The 18,048-nt window shown below is 41.1% G+C and overlaps 1 non-coding gene across 1 annotated transcript; it reads left to right on the top strand.

The window, feature by feature from the left end:
- Positions 1-10,557: 10,557 nt before the first annotated feature.
- LOC145408566 (5S ribosomal RNA) lies at positions 10,558-10,676 on the top strand. Its single transcript, XR_013898955.1, has one exon. It is a non-coding gene; the product is annotated as a 5S ribosomal RNA (ribosomal RNA).
- Positions 10,677-18,048: the final 7,372 nt, after the last annotated feature.

The raw sequence follows: 18,048 nt of genomic DNA, 5'->3' as shown, positions 1-18,048 counted from the left end.
CTCAGATGGCTCCTGGCCATGGAAACAATAATCATTCCAGGGAAAATCAAAGACGTACTGTCTGAGCTCCTCCCTATCATCAGCTCCAAAATGCCACAATCAACGCTTCTTCAGAGGGTCCACATGCCTTACTGGAGCGACAGGACAGGTTAAAGTGATAAGGTTGTGATTAGAGGAGCCCAATAGAGAGGAAATATTAACAGCGTATGCACAAGGATTAGTCGCAAGGAAAAGGTCAAGTATGTTGGAACTCTCTCCAAGGTGGTCAGGGATACAGGTAGGGTGCTGTGCAGGCAATAGGTCATTAAGGATAGAAAAGATGTATTCACCAGGTGGATCAGTGAGAGGAGAGGAGAGCCAAAGGAGGTGATGAACACTGAAAAATCTCCTAGTATAGAGATTTCAGAGAAAGGAGAAATGGATAGAATGTGTTCCATCTTATAAGTAAGATAGTCGAAGAATTTTTCATAGTCAGTAGAACTAAGGGATAAATAAACAGTACAGATATTATTAGTGAGAGAATGACAGGAAGGAAGAAGCCAGAGAGTAGGGAATTCAGAAGACTCAAGTTCAGGAACACGAGAGCAAGATATGTCGTTGCATACATATACTGTACACAACAGCCACGGTTGGCTTTGAAAGGAGTATAGAGAAAGTGGGAGGATACAGAGAAGGGTTTGCTGTCAGTTGCCTCAGACAACTGTGTCTCAGTTAGGAAGAGAAGGTGAGGTTTAGAGAAGGAGAGGTGATGCTCAACTGAAGTTTTGAGGAAAGGCCGCAAATGTTGCAGAAATGGAGAAGAAATGAGTTAGACAGAGGTTCTAGGCATCTCACTGGGTTGTCACCGGGAGAGGGGTGGATGGTGGGGGCATTTATGCCCCTCCCCCCTGGGGTGTCTGAGGCATGGTTATTAGATGCCACTGTTTTTATTAAATTTTGAATTGAAAATGGCGTGTGTAATGTGATTGTAGTTTGGTGTTAACAGTAAGAGGAATTTATATTGGAGAGCATGCTGACCTACTGAAACAGTGAAAAAGTTCAGCAAAGGGGGATGGTCAGGAGCTAGTCCTGAGGGCCAATGAAACTGGAGCTCCAGCTCTTCATGTCATCAGTTTTCCATCCACCTTGGGAGTACCGCCCTGCTCGACTGGTGCTACAGTTTGATGAGTACGAGTACTTACTGATGTGACATGACTTATTATTGAGACTCTACATACTAAAACATTGCTAGTGACTCGTTTGTTGTTTATCATCAATGATCACACTGAAGCGAGGTTCTTTTTTTTTTTTTTTTAAATAACCTTACGAATATCGTCACTTGTATCCAAACGGTTCCTGGCCTTTGTTTTTATGTGTAGAAGCAATGAAAATCCTGTTTTACACAAGTAGGTGGTTGTAAATGGCATAAGGACATCTAAAGCTCTCCCTGCTAACTGGGGGAACGTGACTAGTTGTGCACACCAGAAGATATCTAGCTGCATTGAATCAAACTTCATTTGGACTTTTCGACTGGCTTTCAGCTCAGTCAGGTTAGCTTTCATTGTGTCATTACCATCCATGGAATCCAGGTTGAAAAGAAATGGATCCTGGATCCATCCCTGTGCATCAGAAAGCTCTCCATTTTGAAAAGATCCTTGGACGGACTGACCCAGAACCTGGGAATGTTCATTGATTTCAGTCGCGACTGGTATTTCTTTTTCTACATTAGCAGCTTCATCAAGATTGGGAAAGTTTGCAGAGTTTCCATTCTCAATACGCTTTATCCAAATTGGAAGTTTATAAGTGAAGGCCACGCTATGATCATGTTCATTCCTGTTCCTTGGATGGAGGTGTTCAGTTCGTTGGGGTGTGTGAATATATCTGCCAGTAAGTGAGGGACAAAACGAACTTCGTGTTTTCAGCTATGTCATTGTTTGACTTCCTAAGAAACTTCTTCATTTCTTTGCAGAGTTCAAACACATGAGCAAGCACTTAGCCACGCAATAGCCACCTCACTTCCGTGTGGTAAAGAAGAACACTGTTCTCAGCTCTAATATCCTCACAAAACACATGGAAGAGACGGTAATTCAGGGCTCGCCCTCTGATAAAATTGAGAGCACGCACAACAATTGGCAAAACGTTATTCAGATGTTCCAGTAATGACTTTGCTGACGATGCAACACACAGTGCGTGACAGTTACATTGAACATCTTTTTCACAAGTGCAGTAAAAACTGATTTGTTTCCTAGCATGGCGGGGACTCCATCAGTGGAAAGTAACCCACACATGTCGAGAGTCATTCCATGCTTCAAAAAGAAATCTTTCACGAGACTGAACACATCGATTGCTTTTGTGGTTGTTGTCAGTGGTTCACAAAACAAGAATTCTTCCACTACTTCATTCTCCTTCACATACTGCACAAAAGTCAGTAAGTAACCACATAAACTGACGACAGTTGACTCATCTAACTGACGACACCCACTGACAGAACTAGCTTTGATATCTGCTATCACCTGATGCAAGATGTCTCTACTCATGCCACCAGTCCTAGAACAGATAATGTCGTTTGACAAGGGTACCAGTCAAAGTTTCTTTTGTGCCTCGGCACCCAACACTATTTTTGTCATTTTTAGAGTACAATGTTTCACTAGTTCTTCAGCAGTTGTATGATTTTTTTTTTCTTAGCACACAAATAAGCAGCTTGGTAAAGTGCTTGCAACAATGGCTTCTCCATCGGTATAAATTCTTGCATTGGCAGGGTACTACCACGATCGTGTCCTCTTGATCTTCAAGGTTTCGAAATCATTCCCAGAATTTGTACCCCCTATGCCTATTATGATGCTCATTAAATTGTGAACGTTTGAAATTTACATTTGAAATACGTGCTGCATATTGTACACTGAGGTCTCTGAATTCCATCCTTTTCTGTCATACAGGTGAAACTATAACGAACGTAGTCGTCACTCCACTTGTGTTTCTTAGACATGGTAAATAAGATCTTGACCACGCTAATAACTGGAAAGATATAAAATTGAATGTTACTTGATTCTTTGCGCGATAACAAAAACACACACAATGAAATACAATGAAATATGATTAAATATATTGATAAGAGACAGTAGAATATGGTTTTTATTTATATTTTTTGATTAATAATTAAATAAATGAAAATTAAAACACAATCCAATCTTCACCACGCTGTTACATTATCTTAACCATACAAACACCACACTGCAAAAGTACGAACCTGCTACGCCGAGTTGCAGATCACGACTGAGCAACTGTCGAACTTCCAAGCAACAGCATCCGTGTATAACTGAACACATACTGCACGAGAAAAGCTAATGGAGTACGAAACGGGTAAACCATAAGTGTAAGCCGGGTAACACTTATATAGATAAAATTACATCACTGTAAGAAAACACAATAATATTAAGTACTGCCCTGAAAAAAAAAAGAAAAAAGAAGATTAAATAAATAAAATATTAGGATGTTATTAACTCATTCACAATTTGTAAAAACAAGAGTGTATTTTCATAATCTTTCCGTAACGTATGAAGTGGACAGCATGTATTGTCCCCTAGACTTTGAGGTTTTGTACTCCCAGGGGGTACGTGCACCGCTGGTTAAGAACCATTGTACAACTGATAAAGCAGAAATCTTCGCTCAGACTTTCTCCTCTAATCCTACATTGGTCGATTTCAGTGCTGTTCCTCCATGGCTTCTCCCCTCAGACTTCATCATGGTTGACATTAAAGGTTTCTTCAGCTGATGTATTTTCTTACATCACTGGTCTCAATACTAACAAGACATATGGACCTGATGGGATCCCTTCCGTTGTCCTCAAGACCTGTGCTCCTATGCTTACACACTACCTAGGTAAACTCTTTCGCCTTTGTCAGTCAACTTGTACCTTTCCTTCTTGCTAGAAGTTTGCTTCCGTTCAGCCTGTCCCAAAGAAGGGTGGCCATTGCCGGCCCTCTAACTATCGCCCAATTGCTTTAACATCATGTATTTCGAAGGGTTTTAAATCCGTTTTAAAAAATCCTGTCACAACTTTCTTTCCGATGGTCAGTATGGGTTCTGCCAGGGAAGCTGTACTGGCAATCTTCTCACCTTCCCTTCAGACTCCTGGTTATCCTCCTTTCGGGACTTAGGCGGAAACTTTGCCATTGGACTTGGCATCTCAAAGGCTTTAGATCGAGTCTGGCATAAATCATTAGTTTCCAAACTGCCGTCTTAAGGTTCCTATCCTTCTATCTGTGCTTTCATCTCTAGCTTACTTTCTGGTCGTTCTGTAGCTACTGTTGTAGACGACCACCATTCGTCTCCTAGAGCTATCAATTGTGATGTTCCTAAGCGTTTTGTCCTGCCACAAACTCTCTTCCTTCTATTCACCAATGACCTTTTAAGCTGTACATCCAACACTATCCATTCATAGGCTGATGACCCTTCAACTTTCCATCAGCTTCCCATGGGATCAGTCTCGGCGGTTCCTTCAATAAATAAGGGATGAGGCTGTGACGCGCCTAATGTCTGATTTGAATCATATCTTTGATCGGAGTGAAAGTAATCTGGTTATTTTTAATGCATTAAAACTCACTTCTTACAATTTCAACCCGTCAAAACCTACCACAGGAGCATCCTCTAATTTTTTACAATATCCAGCTCAATCCTCCATCATCTTTGAACCTTTTTTCTTGGGGTTTCATTTTCTCGGATTTATCTTGGAAAGATCACATTACCTCTCTCATAAAATCTGCTTTCAAGAAATTACGTGTGTTAAGCAGACTCTTTGCCTTCTTTACCTCTGAACAGTTGTTGACTTTATACAGAGGTTTTATTCGCCCATGTGTAGAGTACAACTCTCGTGTGTGGGGAGGCTTCCCACATATAGCTCTTCTGAACAAGGTGGAATCAAAGCCTTTCGTTTCATTAACTCTCCTTCTCTTACCGGCTCCCTTCAACCTCTGTCTCTTCGCCGCACTGTTGCATCTTAATCTCTTTCTGTCACTACTTCAAAGGTCACTGCTTCTCTGACCTTTTTGCCTGCATCCCTCCACCATTACAGTGGGTGCGTATCATCCGTCTAGCTGCAAACTCTCATTCCTTTTCTGTCCAACACTCTAAAGCAAAAATTAACCGTTACTCCCAATTCATGATACATGGAATATGTCAACTCTGGAACTGTCTCCTTTTGTATTTCCTACTGGATATGACCTTCCGTCTTTTAAATACATTGTGTCCAGGTATTTCGAAACGAACGGCTCTTGAATTTGGCTATTATCTTGTTTTTATTTGTTCTAAGAGGAAACAATCCTGCAGGCTTCTAGCCTTTGGTTCATTCTTCAATGGATGTAAAAAAAAAAAAAAATCATCCAACAGTAATGGATTTTTTTTCCTCTTTCTTCGCCTATCTACTTTTCCATAACAGGAACGCCCTGGCATTAGTAACGTCTTCATTTACGTAAATACCTTTAGTGTCAGTGTTTGTTTCAATTCCATAGCCAGTTGTTTCGCTGCCACTGACTGAAGCACCAGCGTCAAATGTAGTCAACAAAAAAATTACCGTACACATTACAGCACGTGTCATTGTGAAAGTGGACGAAACATTGTGATATATGCAGCACCCTGTGATTATTAGTGCAAATATTATCCTTAGTAACTATTACAGCTCGAAATCGCACAAAAATTCACATTCTGGGTGCGGGGTTTCTTAAGGCACTAGGCAAATAGATTCATGTGTGTCCCACAAAACTCGCTCATTTTCACACCCATCGTACATCAGATGTGCAGTACACTTTTGTTGACTGTACAATAACCAAAGGGTTTCCTGGAATTCTTTGGCGACGGTCCGGGTTGACGTGGACTCAGTTTCGGTAGACCCAGTGACGTGCTCGGTACGTACAAAACATTATCATAATGTGGCGAGATGTTTCGTTATCAAGTTTGCGGCCAACAGAGTGCACTCGATCTACGTCTTTCGCTGATTGCGATACACATACCACTGATGAAATCAAGTGCTACTTTCAGTGTATCTTCGTTCTCCCCCCCCACCCAACACCAATCATTCTCAGATTATTTCGTCTAAAGTATTGTTCCTGTTAGTCTAGTGCTTCCTGTACATTCGAGATATCCTACTACAATCGAGAGCTTTGTAATTTGGTGTCACGTTGCTTAATAACATCTCATAGATCATTTATTTCTTTGATATGTTGGTCACATATAGTCGAGTCCACTTATTGTATCACTTGGTCATTATCTAGAACTAGTATGAATGCTTTTACATATTCCTATTGAATGAATCCCATTTTGGCTAACACACATCTCGACCACATCAGTTGATGACGTTAAACTGTTCACATTTACAAGAACCTAGTATTGAAGCAGGGGAGTGAAAGATAAAAATGGTAGATTACTAGTGGAGAAGGGAGAAAAAGTGAGCAGATGGAGAGAACACTTTAAGGAATTGTTGAACGTAGAGGATGGAAGCAATGCGAGTATAAGTGGCTGGGGAATGGCTGGGAGAAGGAGGGAGGTGAGAAGAAAGGAAGAAATCAGTAGGATAGAAGTTGTGGAAGCAATGAAGAAAGTTAAATCAGGGAAAGCCCCAGGATTTGATGGAGTGTGTGGTGAAATGCTGAAGAATGGGGGAGAGATAGTAGTAGAATGGATGTGGAAGATGTGCAGATTGGCCTGGGAGGAAGGTAGAGTCCCGGAGGATTGGAAGTCAGGTATAATTATTCCCTTGTACAAAGGAAAAGGGGAAAAAGAAGTGTGTGGTAATCATATGGGCATTTGTCTTCTTAGTAGAATAGGAAAAGTGTATGGTAGGATACTTATTGACAGAGTTAGAGAAATAACAGAGAAATTAGTTGGAGAAGAACAGGGAGAATTAGGAAGGGAAGAGGTGGTGTAGATCAGATATTCATTCTCAGATCTTTAGTGGAAAAGTTTCTAGAGAAGGGAAAGAAGTTGTATGCGGCTTTCATGGATTTGGAGAAAGCATATGACAGGGTGGATAGACAAGGATTGTGGAAAGTGTTAAGAATATATGGAGTAGATGGGAAGTTGTTGAATGCTGTGAAGAGTATGTACGATGGTGCGAAGGCTGCAGTGAGTGTGGATGGTGAACTAAGTGAATTTTTCTCTTTGAAGGTTGGGTTGAAACAGGGATGTGTCATGTCTCCATGGTTGTTCAATCTGTACATGGATGGGGTAATAAAAGAGGTACAAGGTAGGGTAGTGGATGTTGGAGTGGCCCTGGTGAGAGAGGATAGTGTTTGGAAACTCCCTGTACTGTTGTTTGCAGATGATACTGTGTTGTTGAGTGAAGACGAAGGGGAGCTGCAAGGCTTGGTGGATGAGTTTGGGAGAGTGTGTAAGAAACGGAATCTAAAGGTGAATGTAGGGAAGAGTAAAGTGATGGTCGTTGAGAGAGGTGAAGTCAGTGAATGTACAGCGAGGTTGGATGGTGAGGAATTGGAAAATGTGAGTACGTTTAAGTACTTGGGTAGTGTGATGAGTAAGGATGGGGTTTGGAGGGTGAAGTGCTTGAAAGGGTACAGCAGGGAAGAAAGGTTGCTGGTTCTTTGAAAGCAGTGATAAGAAACAGGGAAGTGAGCATGGAAGTGAAAAAGTTACTACATGACAGTATTGTGATACCAACTCTAACGTACGGAAGTGAAGCTTGGACGTTGTTGGAAGGACACAAGTCAAGGGTGAGAGCAGTGGAAATGAGTTATTTAAGAGGAGCCTGTGGAGTCACATGGAGAGACAGGCTGACGAATGAGGATATAAAGGAGCGTTGTGGTGTTGATGTGGATGTGATAGGAAGCGTTATGAGGAACACACTGAGGTGGTTTGGCCATGTGGAGAGGATGGAGGGTGAAAGACTGACGAAGAGAGTGTATGTGAGTGAGGTGGAGGGGGGAAGAGGGAGGGGGAGGCCGAGGATGAGATGGAGGGATGGGGTGGAGAGGTATATGAGAGAGGGGGGTGTGAGTTGGGAGCAGGGCAGTGAAATGGTGGGGGACAGGGCGACTTGGAGGCGATTTGTTTGTGGCCACCCCAAACGGGATTGAGGCGTCTGGCAATAGATAGATAGATAGTATTGAAGTCACTTATAATTCTGTAAAGTTCTTTGTCTCCTCTTCTTATATCTGAACCTTCGGTACATAAGTCAAGCCTCTCGACATATCTCACGTTATTCTGCACAGTTTTCATGTTTAGTGTTGTGTAATTAATATAATCTCGAAAAACAGTTTAAGCGCGCGAGCGCACACACACACACACACACACACACACACACACACACACACACACACACACACCATTACAACGGCGTTCTCCTAAGATGGGTAATGTTATGATATTTCAGAGAAGTTTACTTTTATTTTTTCTACAGGTTTTTCATTAGCCTTTTTTACACTCTTTTTGCCATTCTCATCTTTCTTACCATTTTCTTTTTCTTCCACCCATCACATTTTCACCTTCCTTTCCTCTTCTTTTCTATTTCATATCCCACCATACTGGTTCCCTGTTATTTGTCAACGACTTTACACACACACACACACACACACACACACACACACACACACACACCATTAACACTGCTTAGTTATGTATGTATTCCATTTTTTTTTCCCTGGATGCTCTTACTCTCACTTTGTTCATAAAAATTCCTCATTCCATTTCAAGTTTTTCTCTCATTCTAAATTTATCAAAATTTCCACTTTCATTCAGTAAATTTTTTCTGAACAGTCCTCTCACCATTAAAATACCACATACAGAAGTTATGATCTCAGCTGTATCATCACAATGAATGTTATTTTAGTATGATGGTATATCTATTATCCCACTGGTGCTGGCTAATTATATCCGTGCAAGAGGGCATTATGTTTTTTTTTTTTTTTTTTTTGTGTGTGTGTGTGTGTGTGTGTGTGTGTGTGTGTGTGTGTGTGTGTGACAAACAACTCAAAATGTTTAAATCCGAAATTCGATCTTATGTATATTTTGTAGAAGGATTGAAAGCCAAAGGGCTGAACTATGGTTGTTAGGAACAGTAGATCAAGGGTGAAGGTGGCAAGGCAAGGCCAAAACCTGACCTGGAAAAATCAACTTAAACAATTATTATTCAATTTTTGCCAGACTTAGTGAAATGTTTAGCGAGTTCGGAAATTTTAAGAGCATACCAAACCTATAGTGCAAGGTCAGAGTTTGACCCGTGTGACTGTGTATGAACATAATAACTAAAACACCTTTGATTTAAATTGGGCCAAACTTGGTGGAAGATTGAGGGTTGACAGAGAAGTTGACGTATACTGTCTGAGAACAGTAAACAAAGTTCAAAGTCACATGTCAAGGTCAACTTAACCAGTTTTTATGCTATTTAGGTCTCACCATGTGAAGGTGTTCAGGGTGGTGCGGTAATAATGAAATTAAATTTTGAGAACAGTTTACTGTCAAGGTCAAAGAAAAAGGTCAAATGCCAAGGTTACGTGACAGGGTCAGCTTGAATATTTGCGATCTGGTTTAGGCCAAACTATTTGGAAGGGTCAGGGTAAAACAAGGGTGAAAGCACTCGAATTTGAGAAAAGTCGGCAAGGGTCAAGGTCAAAGGACAAGTCAGATGTTTCAAGATTAGACATTTTGGTGGATGCACCAGTATTGGTCTCTCTGAAGGCTCCTTGCTACAAAAATCATCTCCTGCCGCCCTCAGTGTCAATTTGTCTTCAGGTACTGTACATGGCATACATGTAAATGTCTAAGTGACCCCTGCACAACGCTGTTCGCTCCTACTAACTCAAGCTCGTATCCATTCCTTCTGCTTTCCCGCATTTCATTTTCTGTATTGAAATAGCCTCCTCTCTTCCTACCGCTCAGTTAATAGTTACACTTAAATTATTGTTTTTCTTTCGTTTCTGAATATTCACTTCAATTTCTTCTATCTCTTTGCTCCTTAGTTCTCCTCACATAATTCTTCTTAATCAGTTTTTACTCCTTCGAACATGTTTCGATATTTTTTCCTCCATGTTCCATTTGCTTGTATGTATATATATATATGTTTGTATATATATGTATATATGTTTAAATGTATATACATATATATATATATATATATATATATATATATATATATATATATATATATATATATATATATATATATATATATGGCCTTAATAACCAGGGGCTTCGGCCCCAATGGTTGATAGGCCGGAAAAAAAAAAAAAAAAAAAAAAAATCCATTTGCTCTTCTCTTCAGCTCCCTTTCATTGGCTAGACTTCTTGCTCCTCCTACTTTCGAACCCCTTCCCTCATGAAAAAAACATCCAGATAATACCTCTTAATCAGCACAAGTCTCATATTAGTACCTCCTAGTAACGTTAGTAACAAGTAATGGTAATACCAATACTGATGATGATGACGATGATGCAGGTGATGAAGCTGATAATAATAATAATAATAATAATAATAATAACCAGAATTCTGAAACTGCTGAAGCAATATTCAAAGAACGCCACATTCCAGATGAAAATACGTTTATGACAGTCGACCTAATATTAAGGGACTTTTGCCAACGGCCATACCACGTTGAGTACACCGCTTCCCGTCCGATCAGCGAAGTTAAGCAACGTTGGATCTGGTTAGTACTAGGATGGGTGACCACCTGGGAACACCAGATGCTGTTGGCTAACGTTCTCCCTACGTGTGTGGGGTTGGTGGAGGATTAGTGCCCCTCCCTGTAAAACAATTAACTCTAAGCCCTTGGCCATCCCGTTTGAGATACATGGCGTCTGGCAATGATGATGATGATGATGGTATGACTCAAATTTTTTAATGAATTTTGACTTGTGACCTTGAGATCAAGGTCAAGGTCAGTCATACTATGCAAATCATGTTCACTCATGACCCACCTGTTTAACATATGCCAAATATTTTCCGATTTAGCACTTTCCTGCATGAGGCGGCCATTTTGATTTTCCTTAATATCTCAGGAAGTACTTATTGGATCCCATTATCAATAACCAGGTGCACTAGTATATGTTGACTGCTTCATACTGGAACATTTGCAAAGCAATCGATTCTGTAGTTTTAGCTGCGAAGGAGAACAAAAACTGAAAAAATAACATAGAAGTCGCTAGTGCGGCGCCTGTGCGAGGATAATACTTCTGTGCCCAAACAAACCTGCAGCCAAGATACATCACTCCTGAAAAGCTCAAGTCTATCTCGAACGATCTTGGAATGCCAGCCTTCTAGGTCTTCCCCTTCCCCCCCAAAAAAAAAAAAAAATCTACAATATCAACAAGAGATGCACGGAATGTGGAGTTCTTAACAGTGATAATCAGAAGATGATGATGATGATGATGGAGGAAGAAATAAAAAGAGGAAGAGAGGAGCAAAAGAAGAGAAATATTTTTTCTTCTTAACTGTACTTCTCCACAGAATCATGTATACTCACAAAACATTATTCATTGCTGGGGTAGGATTTTTTATTTTACTGTGGATTTTTTTTTTCTTTTTACATGATGAGAGAGAGGCTTTGTGAGTAATTTTTAGAGACGGGGAGAGGCTGGCTCGTTTGATGCTGGGATAGACTACTGCGCCTCTCTCTCTCTCTCTCTCTCTCTCTCTCTCTCTCTCTCTCTCTCTCTCTCTTTGTATGTTTCTGCTTGTCTATCTTTCACACACACAAACACACACACACACACACTCCATACAAGCCTTTCACCTCTTCGAAGCTATCATTATAATTTTGTTTTAAATTTGAAGCGACTTCATTAATTTTGTACCTTCCTACCATCACGTTCATATTCTCTCCCTCACTATCATCTTTCTCCAACCATCATGTCCTTAAAGCATTTTCACTTACCCTCCCTCACTCTCTTCTTCATCCTAACCTCCTTCACGTACGGCACTATCATTCCTACGTTCACCTTTCTCAGTATCTGTCATTATCATCTTCCCTGTACTATTGTACCCGTTCCTCTCTCTTTCTCATCATTATCAGAATGTTATACCCCAAGTGCTGGAGAGGGACGCCCTCACGTGGTGGCACCGATAAGGCCATAAATCTGGACGACAGAGCTGTCCGGTTATATAAATGCTTCTCAGCTCCCTCCCAATATACTAAGACCATGGTAGGCTACAATGTTGCCAGCAAACAGCGCTCCAAGAGAAAATAATTACTTTTCCCGTACAGGAGGTCTGCAGCTATTCCGACCTGTCAGTCCCTTTTGTATTTTAAAGCCGGAGTCACTGAAATCAGTCGTGTCCCAGACACACGCAAACAAAAGAAATACACATTAAGGATCTTTACAGTTCAACATTAACGGAGTAAACATAAAGATATGAAACTAAACTGTATTTCCACCACACAGTCAGTGCCTTCCACCTCCCAATCCCGCCTTACCCGCTAATTCGCCCCTCCCCCGGCTTCTGGTCGCATTTTTGGTGCTTTTTATGGATGCCCAGGAAAATATGTCTGTGCGTAAATACAATACTAGTGCCAGTTTCCAAAGTTACCCAGACACATGAAGGAAAGCGCTCTCAAACTCAGATTTTTCTCTAAACGCATTCGGTGTGATAGTTTTAAAAATTACATTATTCATCATCGGACAGTTATATTAAGCTTAGAGAGAGAAATCAGGCTGTATAGGGGTTATTGGAGCTCTAACCCAGTCATTAGAATAATGGTTTATCCAAAGCTTTAAAAATCGTATGAAGGTACAAAGAGTAAAATGCAAAATACGTCATTGTTGCGAGGTAATGTACGTTATAATCAGCCGAGTGCTCTCTCTCTCTCTCTCTCTCTCTCTCTCTCTCTCTCTCTCTCCAGCCCCTTTTCCCTTTCTCCATTGCATTCATCAACACGACCATTCAAGAGTCCACTGGGGAAAGGAGTCGAAATGAAAGTAAGAAAATGAGAAAATGAGTCGGGGCGTGTGAGTGAATGGGAATGGGAGAAAGTAAAGGCTGGCGAGAAAGATATGTAGAAGGAAAAATGAGAGAGAGAGAGAGAGAGAGAGAGAGAGAGAGAGAGAGAGAGAGGAGTTCAAAGTAGGGAAAAACGAAAAAATCAATGTCGGCTACATATGTTTATTATATTCCGTACTGGTTTGGACTACACTTTAAGTTTTTTTTTTTTCTTTTTCCTATGAGGTAGCTTTCTTACACCCTTTATTAAGGCTTACTGATTTTTCCCCCTACCCAAGCTTCTGTTCTCTCTCTCTCTCTCTCTCTCTCTCTCTCTCTCTCTCTCTCTCGTTCTTTCTTCTCTTTCTCAGTTCTTAATCTTGTTGTTTCTCTTACTTCCTAATTTTTTCTTCCCCCCCCCTCTCTCTCTCTCTCTCTCTCTCTCTCTCTCTCAATTCTTACACTTTACCCGTCCCCGCCCCGGAGGGGCTCGGTAAAGGGTATTGTTTTCACTTCGTTTGTCTGCTTGCCTGTCTGTATGTCTTTTAAAAATTTACGCAGAAACTACTGGCGCGATTTTGACTAAAATTTCAGGGAGGATGGGCTATGACCTGATCACCTGATTAAAGATTTGGGCAAATTGGGCCAAAGGCCAGGCTGTAGGCTCAAGAAAATGTTTAAGGAAATGTAAAAAAAAATCTCATCATGATTCGTTTCAAATTCGTCATATCGACATGAAAATAAAACCTTAAGGTGAACCTTTCAAATCTGCATCGTATAACATACCTCATTACATTAGGGGGTCACCCCTCAGTTAGCGGTTGCGGGGTCACTGTCATGTGGGTCGGGCCTAGAATTTCAAATGGGCATAAAGTCATCAATTTTCACCCGATTTACTTCAAATGTGTTATGTGACATTTGACCAGACATCCTGTTGTGTTTATACATCAGCATTAAAATGACTGCCGGGGACGGGTTTGCTGTGCCTTGGTACAGCTTCATGTTTGTTTCTCTCTCTCTCTCTCTCTCTCTCATTTCACCCTTCCTACTCCTTTACATCCTCTTGTTTTTGTTTTCCTTCTGCCTCTGTTATTCCCCTCTCTTTCACATCCTCCCCTCTCCCTTTTCGCTCTTCCATCTTCCCTTTCGCATTCTCCTCTTCTTCTCCCGCTCTCGCCTCTCCTCTTTTATCTTCCCCTCCTTCTTCCTCTCTTTCCTTCCCTTACGGCTAGTTTTTCTGTTGAGTGCTCTCTCTCTCTCTCTCTCTCTCTCTCTCTCTCTCTCTCCTTCCCTTCTGTTTGGTTCTGTCTGTTTTTGTCTGTTTTCCCGTGTCTGGCTTCCGTCTTCCTGTTTCTCTCGCCTTTTCCCTCTATCTTACATTATCATTATTGCTTTTCCCATTTCCATCCTTCTTTATTTATATGTTTATCCGTTTGTATATGATGTGTTTATATATCTGCCTAATATCTTTGTTTCATTTTTTTTCTTTCCTTTTTTTTTATGCTTTTCTCTCTCACTCTCTCTCTCTCTCTCTCTCTCTCTCTCTCTCTCTCTCTCTCTCTCTCATACATGTACATACTATCCCTTTCCCTTTCCTTCTGTCTGTTTGTCTGTTTCTATGAATGTTTTCCTGTAACTCTCTCCCTCTTTTTGTCTGTCTGTCCCATCTATCATTTTATGTAACTATATAACTGTCGCTCACCTTTACAATCTTCTTTCCCTTCTGGTCGTTCTGTCTGTCTGTCTGCATGTCTTTGTGTGTGTCTGCGTGTCCCATGAGCATTTTCTGTCTGTCTTCTTACTTGTTTATCTGTCTCTTCCACCAATGCAGCTTTCGTTTCCTTCCCTTTCCTTTTTCGCCTGACTGTTTGTCTTCTCGTCTATCTAGCGTCCTGACAGTCTTTCTGTCTCTCTTTCCTGAATGTCCCTTTCCTGTCTCTCCTTCTCTAATTTTGCCTGTCTGTTTCTATCTGTCTGTCTATCTTCATGCTCTCTCTTTATAGACTAGTAAAATTTTCAGAAAAAGTGTGCAGCATGTGATGTGGTGTGTGGAAGGAAGAGAAGACGGAGGGGGGTGCAAGGAACAGCGTGGTGGACTGAAGAGGTGAAACAGGCTGTGGCACAAAAGAAGAAAGCATACAATGAATGGATGAGAAATAGGGGCGTGGAAGAAGTTGAAAGGCGGAAGAGAGAGTTATATGTAGAAAGAAAGAGAGAGGTGAAAAAATTAGTAAGCGAAAGTAAGAGAGTGGATGAGGAATTTGGAAGGAATTTGAGTGTAAAGTGGAGGGACTGTAAGAAGATGTTCTGGAAAGAGGTGAAAAGAGTAAGACAGGGTGGAAGTGAAGTTTGCAGGGGAGTGAAAGATAAAAACGGTAGATTACTAGTAGAGAAGAGAGAAAAAGTGAGCAGATGGAGAGAACACTATAAGGAATTGTTGAACATAGAGGATGGAAGTAATGGGAATATAAGTGGCTGGGGAATGGCTGGGAGAAGGAGGGAGGTGAGAAGACAGGAAGAAATCAGTAGGATAGAAGTTGTGGAAGCAATGAAGAAAGTTAAATCGGGGAAAGCCCCAGGTATTGATGGAGTGTGTGGTGAAATGCTGAAGCATGGGGGAGAGATAGTAGTAGAATGGATGTGGAAGATGTGCAGATTGGCCTGGGAGGAAGGTAGAGTCCCGGAGGATTGGATGTCAGGTATAATTATTCCCTTGTACAAAGGGAAAGGGGAAAAAGAAGTGTGTGGTAATCATATGGGCATTTGTATTCTTAGTATAATAGGAAAAGTGTATGGTAGGATACTTATTGACAGAGTTAGAGAAAGAACAGAGAAATTAGTTGGAGAAGAACAGGGAGGCTTTAGGAAGAGAAGAGGTTGTGTGGATCAGGTATTCATTCTTAGATCTTTAGTGGAAAAGTTTCTAGAGAAGGGAAAGAAGTTGTATGCGGCTTTCATGGATTTGGAGAAAGCATATGACAGGGTGGATAGACAAGGATTGTGGAAAGTGTTAAGAATATATGGAATAGATGGGAAGTTGTTGAATGCTGTGAAGAGTATGTACGATGGTGCTAAGGCTGCAGTGCGTGTGGATGGTGAACTGAGTGAATTTTTCTCTTTGAAAGTTGGGTTGAAACAGGGATGTGTCATGTCTCCATGGTTGTTCAATCTTTACATGGATGGGGTAATAAAAGAGGTACAAGGTAGGATAGTGGATGTTGGAGTGGCCCTGGTGAGAGAGGACAGTGTTTGGAAACTCCCTGTACTGTTGTTTGCAGATGATACTGTGTTGTTGAGTGAAGACGAAGAGGAGCTGCAAGGCTTGGTGGATGAGTTTGGGAGAGTGTGTAAGAAACGGAATCTAAAGGTGAATGTAGGGAAGAGTAAAGTGATGGTCTTTGAGAGAGGTGAAGTCAGTGAATGCACAGCGAGATTGGATGGTGAGGAATTGGAAAATGTGAGTACGTTTAAGTACTTGGGTAGTGTGATGAGTAAGGATGGAGGTTTGGAGGATGACGTGCGTGAAAGGGTACAGCAGGGAAGAAAGGTTGCTGGTTCTTTGAAAGCAGTGATAAGAAACAGGGAAGTGAGCATGGAAGTGAAAAAGTTACTACATGACAGTATTGTGATACCAACTCTAACGTACGGAAGTGAAGCTTGGACGTTGTTGGAAGGACACAAGTCGAGAGTGAGAGCAGTGGAAATGAGTTATTTAAGAGGAGCCTGTGGAGTCACATGGAGAGACAGGCTGACGAATGAGGATATAAAGGAGCGTTGTGGTGTGGATGTGGATGTGATAGGAAGCGTTATGAGGAACACACTGAGGTGGTTTGGTCATGTGGAGAGGATGGAGGGTGAAAGACTGACGAAGAGAGTGTATGTGAGTGAGGTGGAGGGGGAAAGAGGGAGGGGGAGGCCGAGGATGAGATGGAGGGATGAGGTGGAGAGGTATATGAGAGAGGGGGGTGTGAGTTGGGAGCAGGGCAGTGAGATGGCGGGTGACAGGGCGACTTGGAGGCGATTTGTTTGTGGCCACCCCAAACGGGATTGAGGCGTCTGGCAGTAGATAGATAGATAGAGACATTTTGGGGGAAAAACAAGCAACATACCTTTTCTTATGGATTCTGGGGTGGTGAATACGACTAGGGTTGTTGCTAAGCGACATTTTGCCATTTAAGTGGTCAAAATTGAGGTCAAAGGTTATTTGGTGCATTGCGGTTTTCCTCATTTTTAGGATTTGGCACCGCAAAAATTGACATAACTCCCTCAATAATGCAGGTATAGAACTCAACTATGGCTCATACTGTAGCTTAGGATCTTCTCTATGAGATACCATGACCACTTGTTGATTTTATTCCTTATCATGGGTACTTGGGGTGAAAGAGTCACGTAACCCCCTGGAACCCTAAATTTGGTCCCTTTTTCATTTGACTCCCAATATATTAATAACCTGATGAGATGCTGCCTTCGTCCTAGACTTATTTGATAAATTAATGCTGTGTGTAGTTTTGAAAAATAAAAAAAATGGATTGATGATATCTCATATAGGGACTGAGATATAGAGAGTCAAACTTGGGGCCTTTTCCAAACTTCCCGGAAATCGACCAGCAAATGCTTCTAGTAAAGTAAGTACTCCAATTGGTAGCATATCCTATATATCTATTTATTTATTTATTAATATTTATTTATTAATATCCATAATCTACTTATTTATATTTATTTATTTTGGTCCCATGAGTTTTTTTTTTTTTCAACATGTATTGAACAAAACAAACGCATACAACTAGATAGTGCGCAGGCCAAGCAAATGAACCGTGTCGATTGGCACCGGGATTGTATGTCCGAAGAATGAGAACAGCCATGCGTTGACATGGAATACAAAGTAACGTATATACATTGTGAAAAGAAACATATACATAGGAGAACACAAATAACAACTGATGTTCAACAATCCCCCAGGCAGCCCTGATCCGTGGCCAGAGGCCGTGACGGGAATTATTAAATTTCCACGGACACAGTGCTATTCTTGCAAAATATTTTCATCAACTGAAAACAGGCAAGCCTTCCAATAATTTGTTACATATTAACAGCATACTTTATGACAGCAAATGTATGTAATGTCTGCAGAGTATCTCACCCTCATTACATCTG

Source organism: Coenobita brevimanus, chromosome 77 (assembly GCF_032717465.1).
Source record: "Coenobita brevimanus isolate Jiangsu-jjx chromosome 77, ASM3271746v2, whole genome shotgun sequence".
In the NCBI taxonomy this organism is placed as follows: Eukaryota; Metazoa; Arthropoda; class Malacostraca; order Decapoda; family Coenobitidae; genus Coenobita; species Coenobita brevimanus.
Note: the sequence above shows the minus strand (reverse complement) of the source record. Positions and strands in the feature narration are given on the sequence as shown.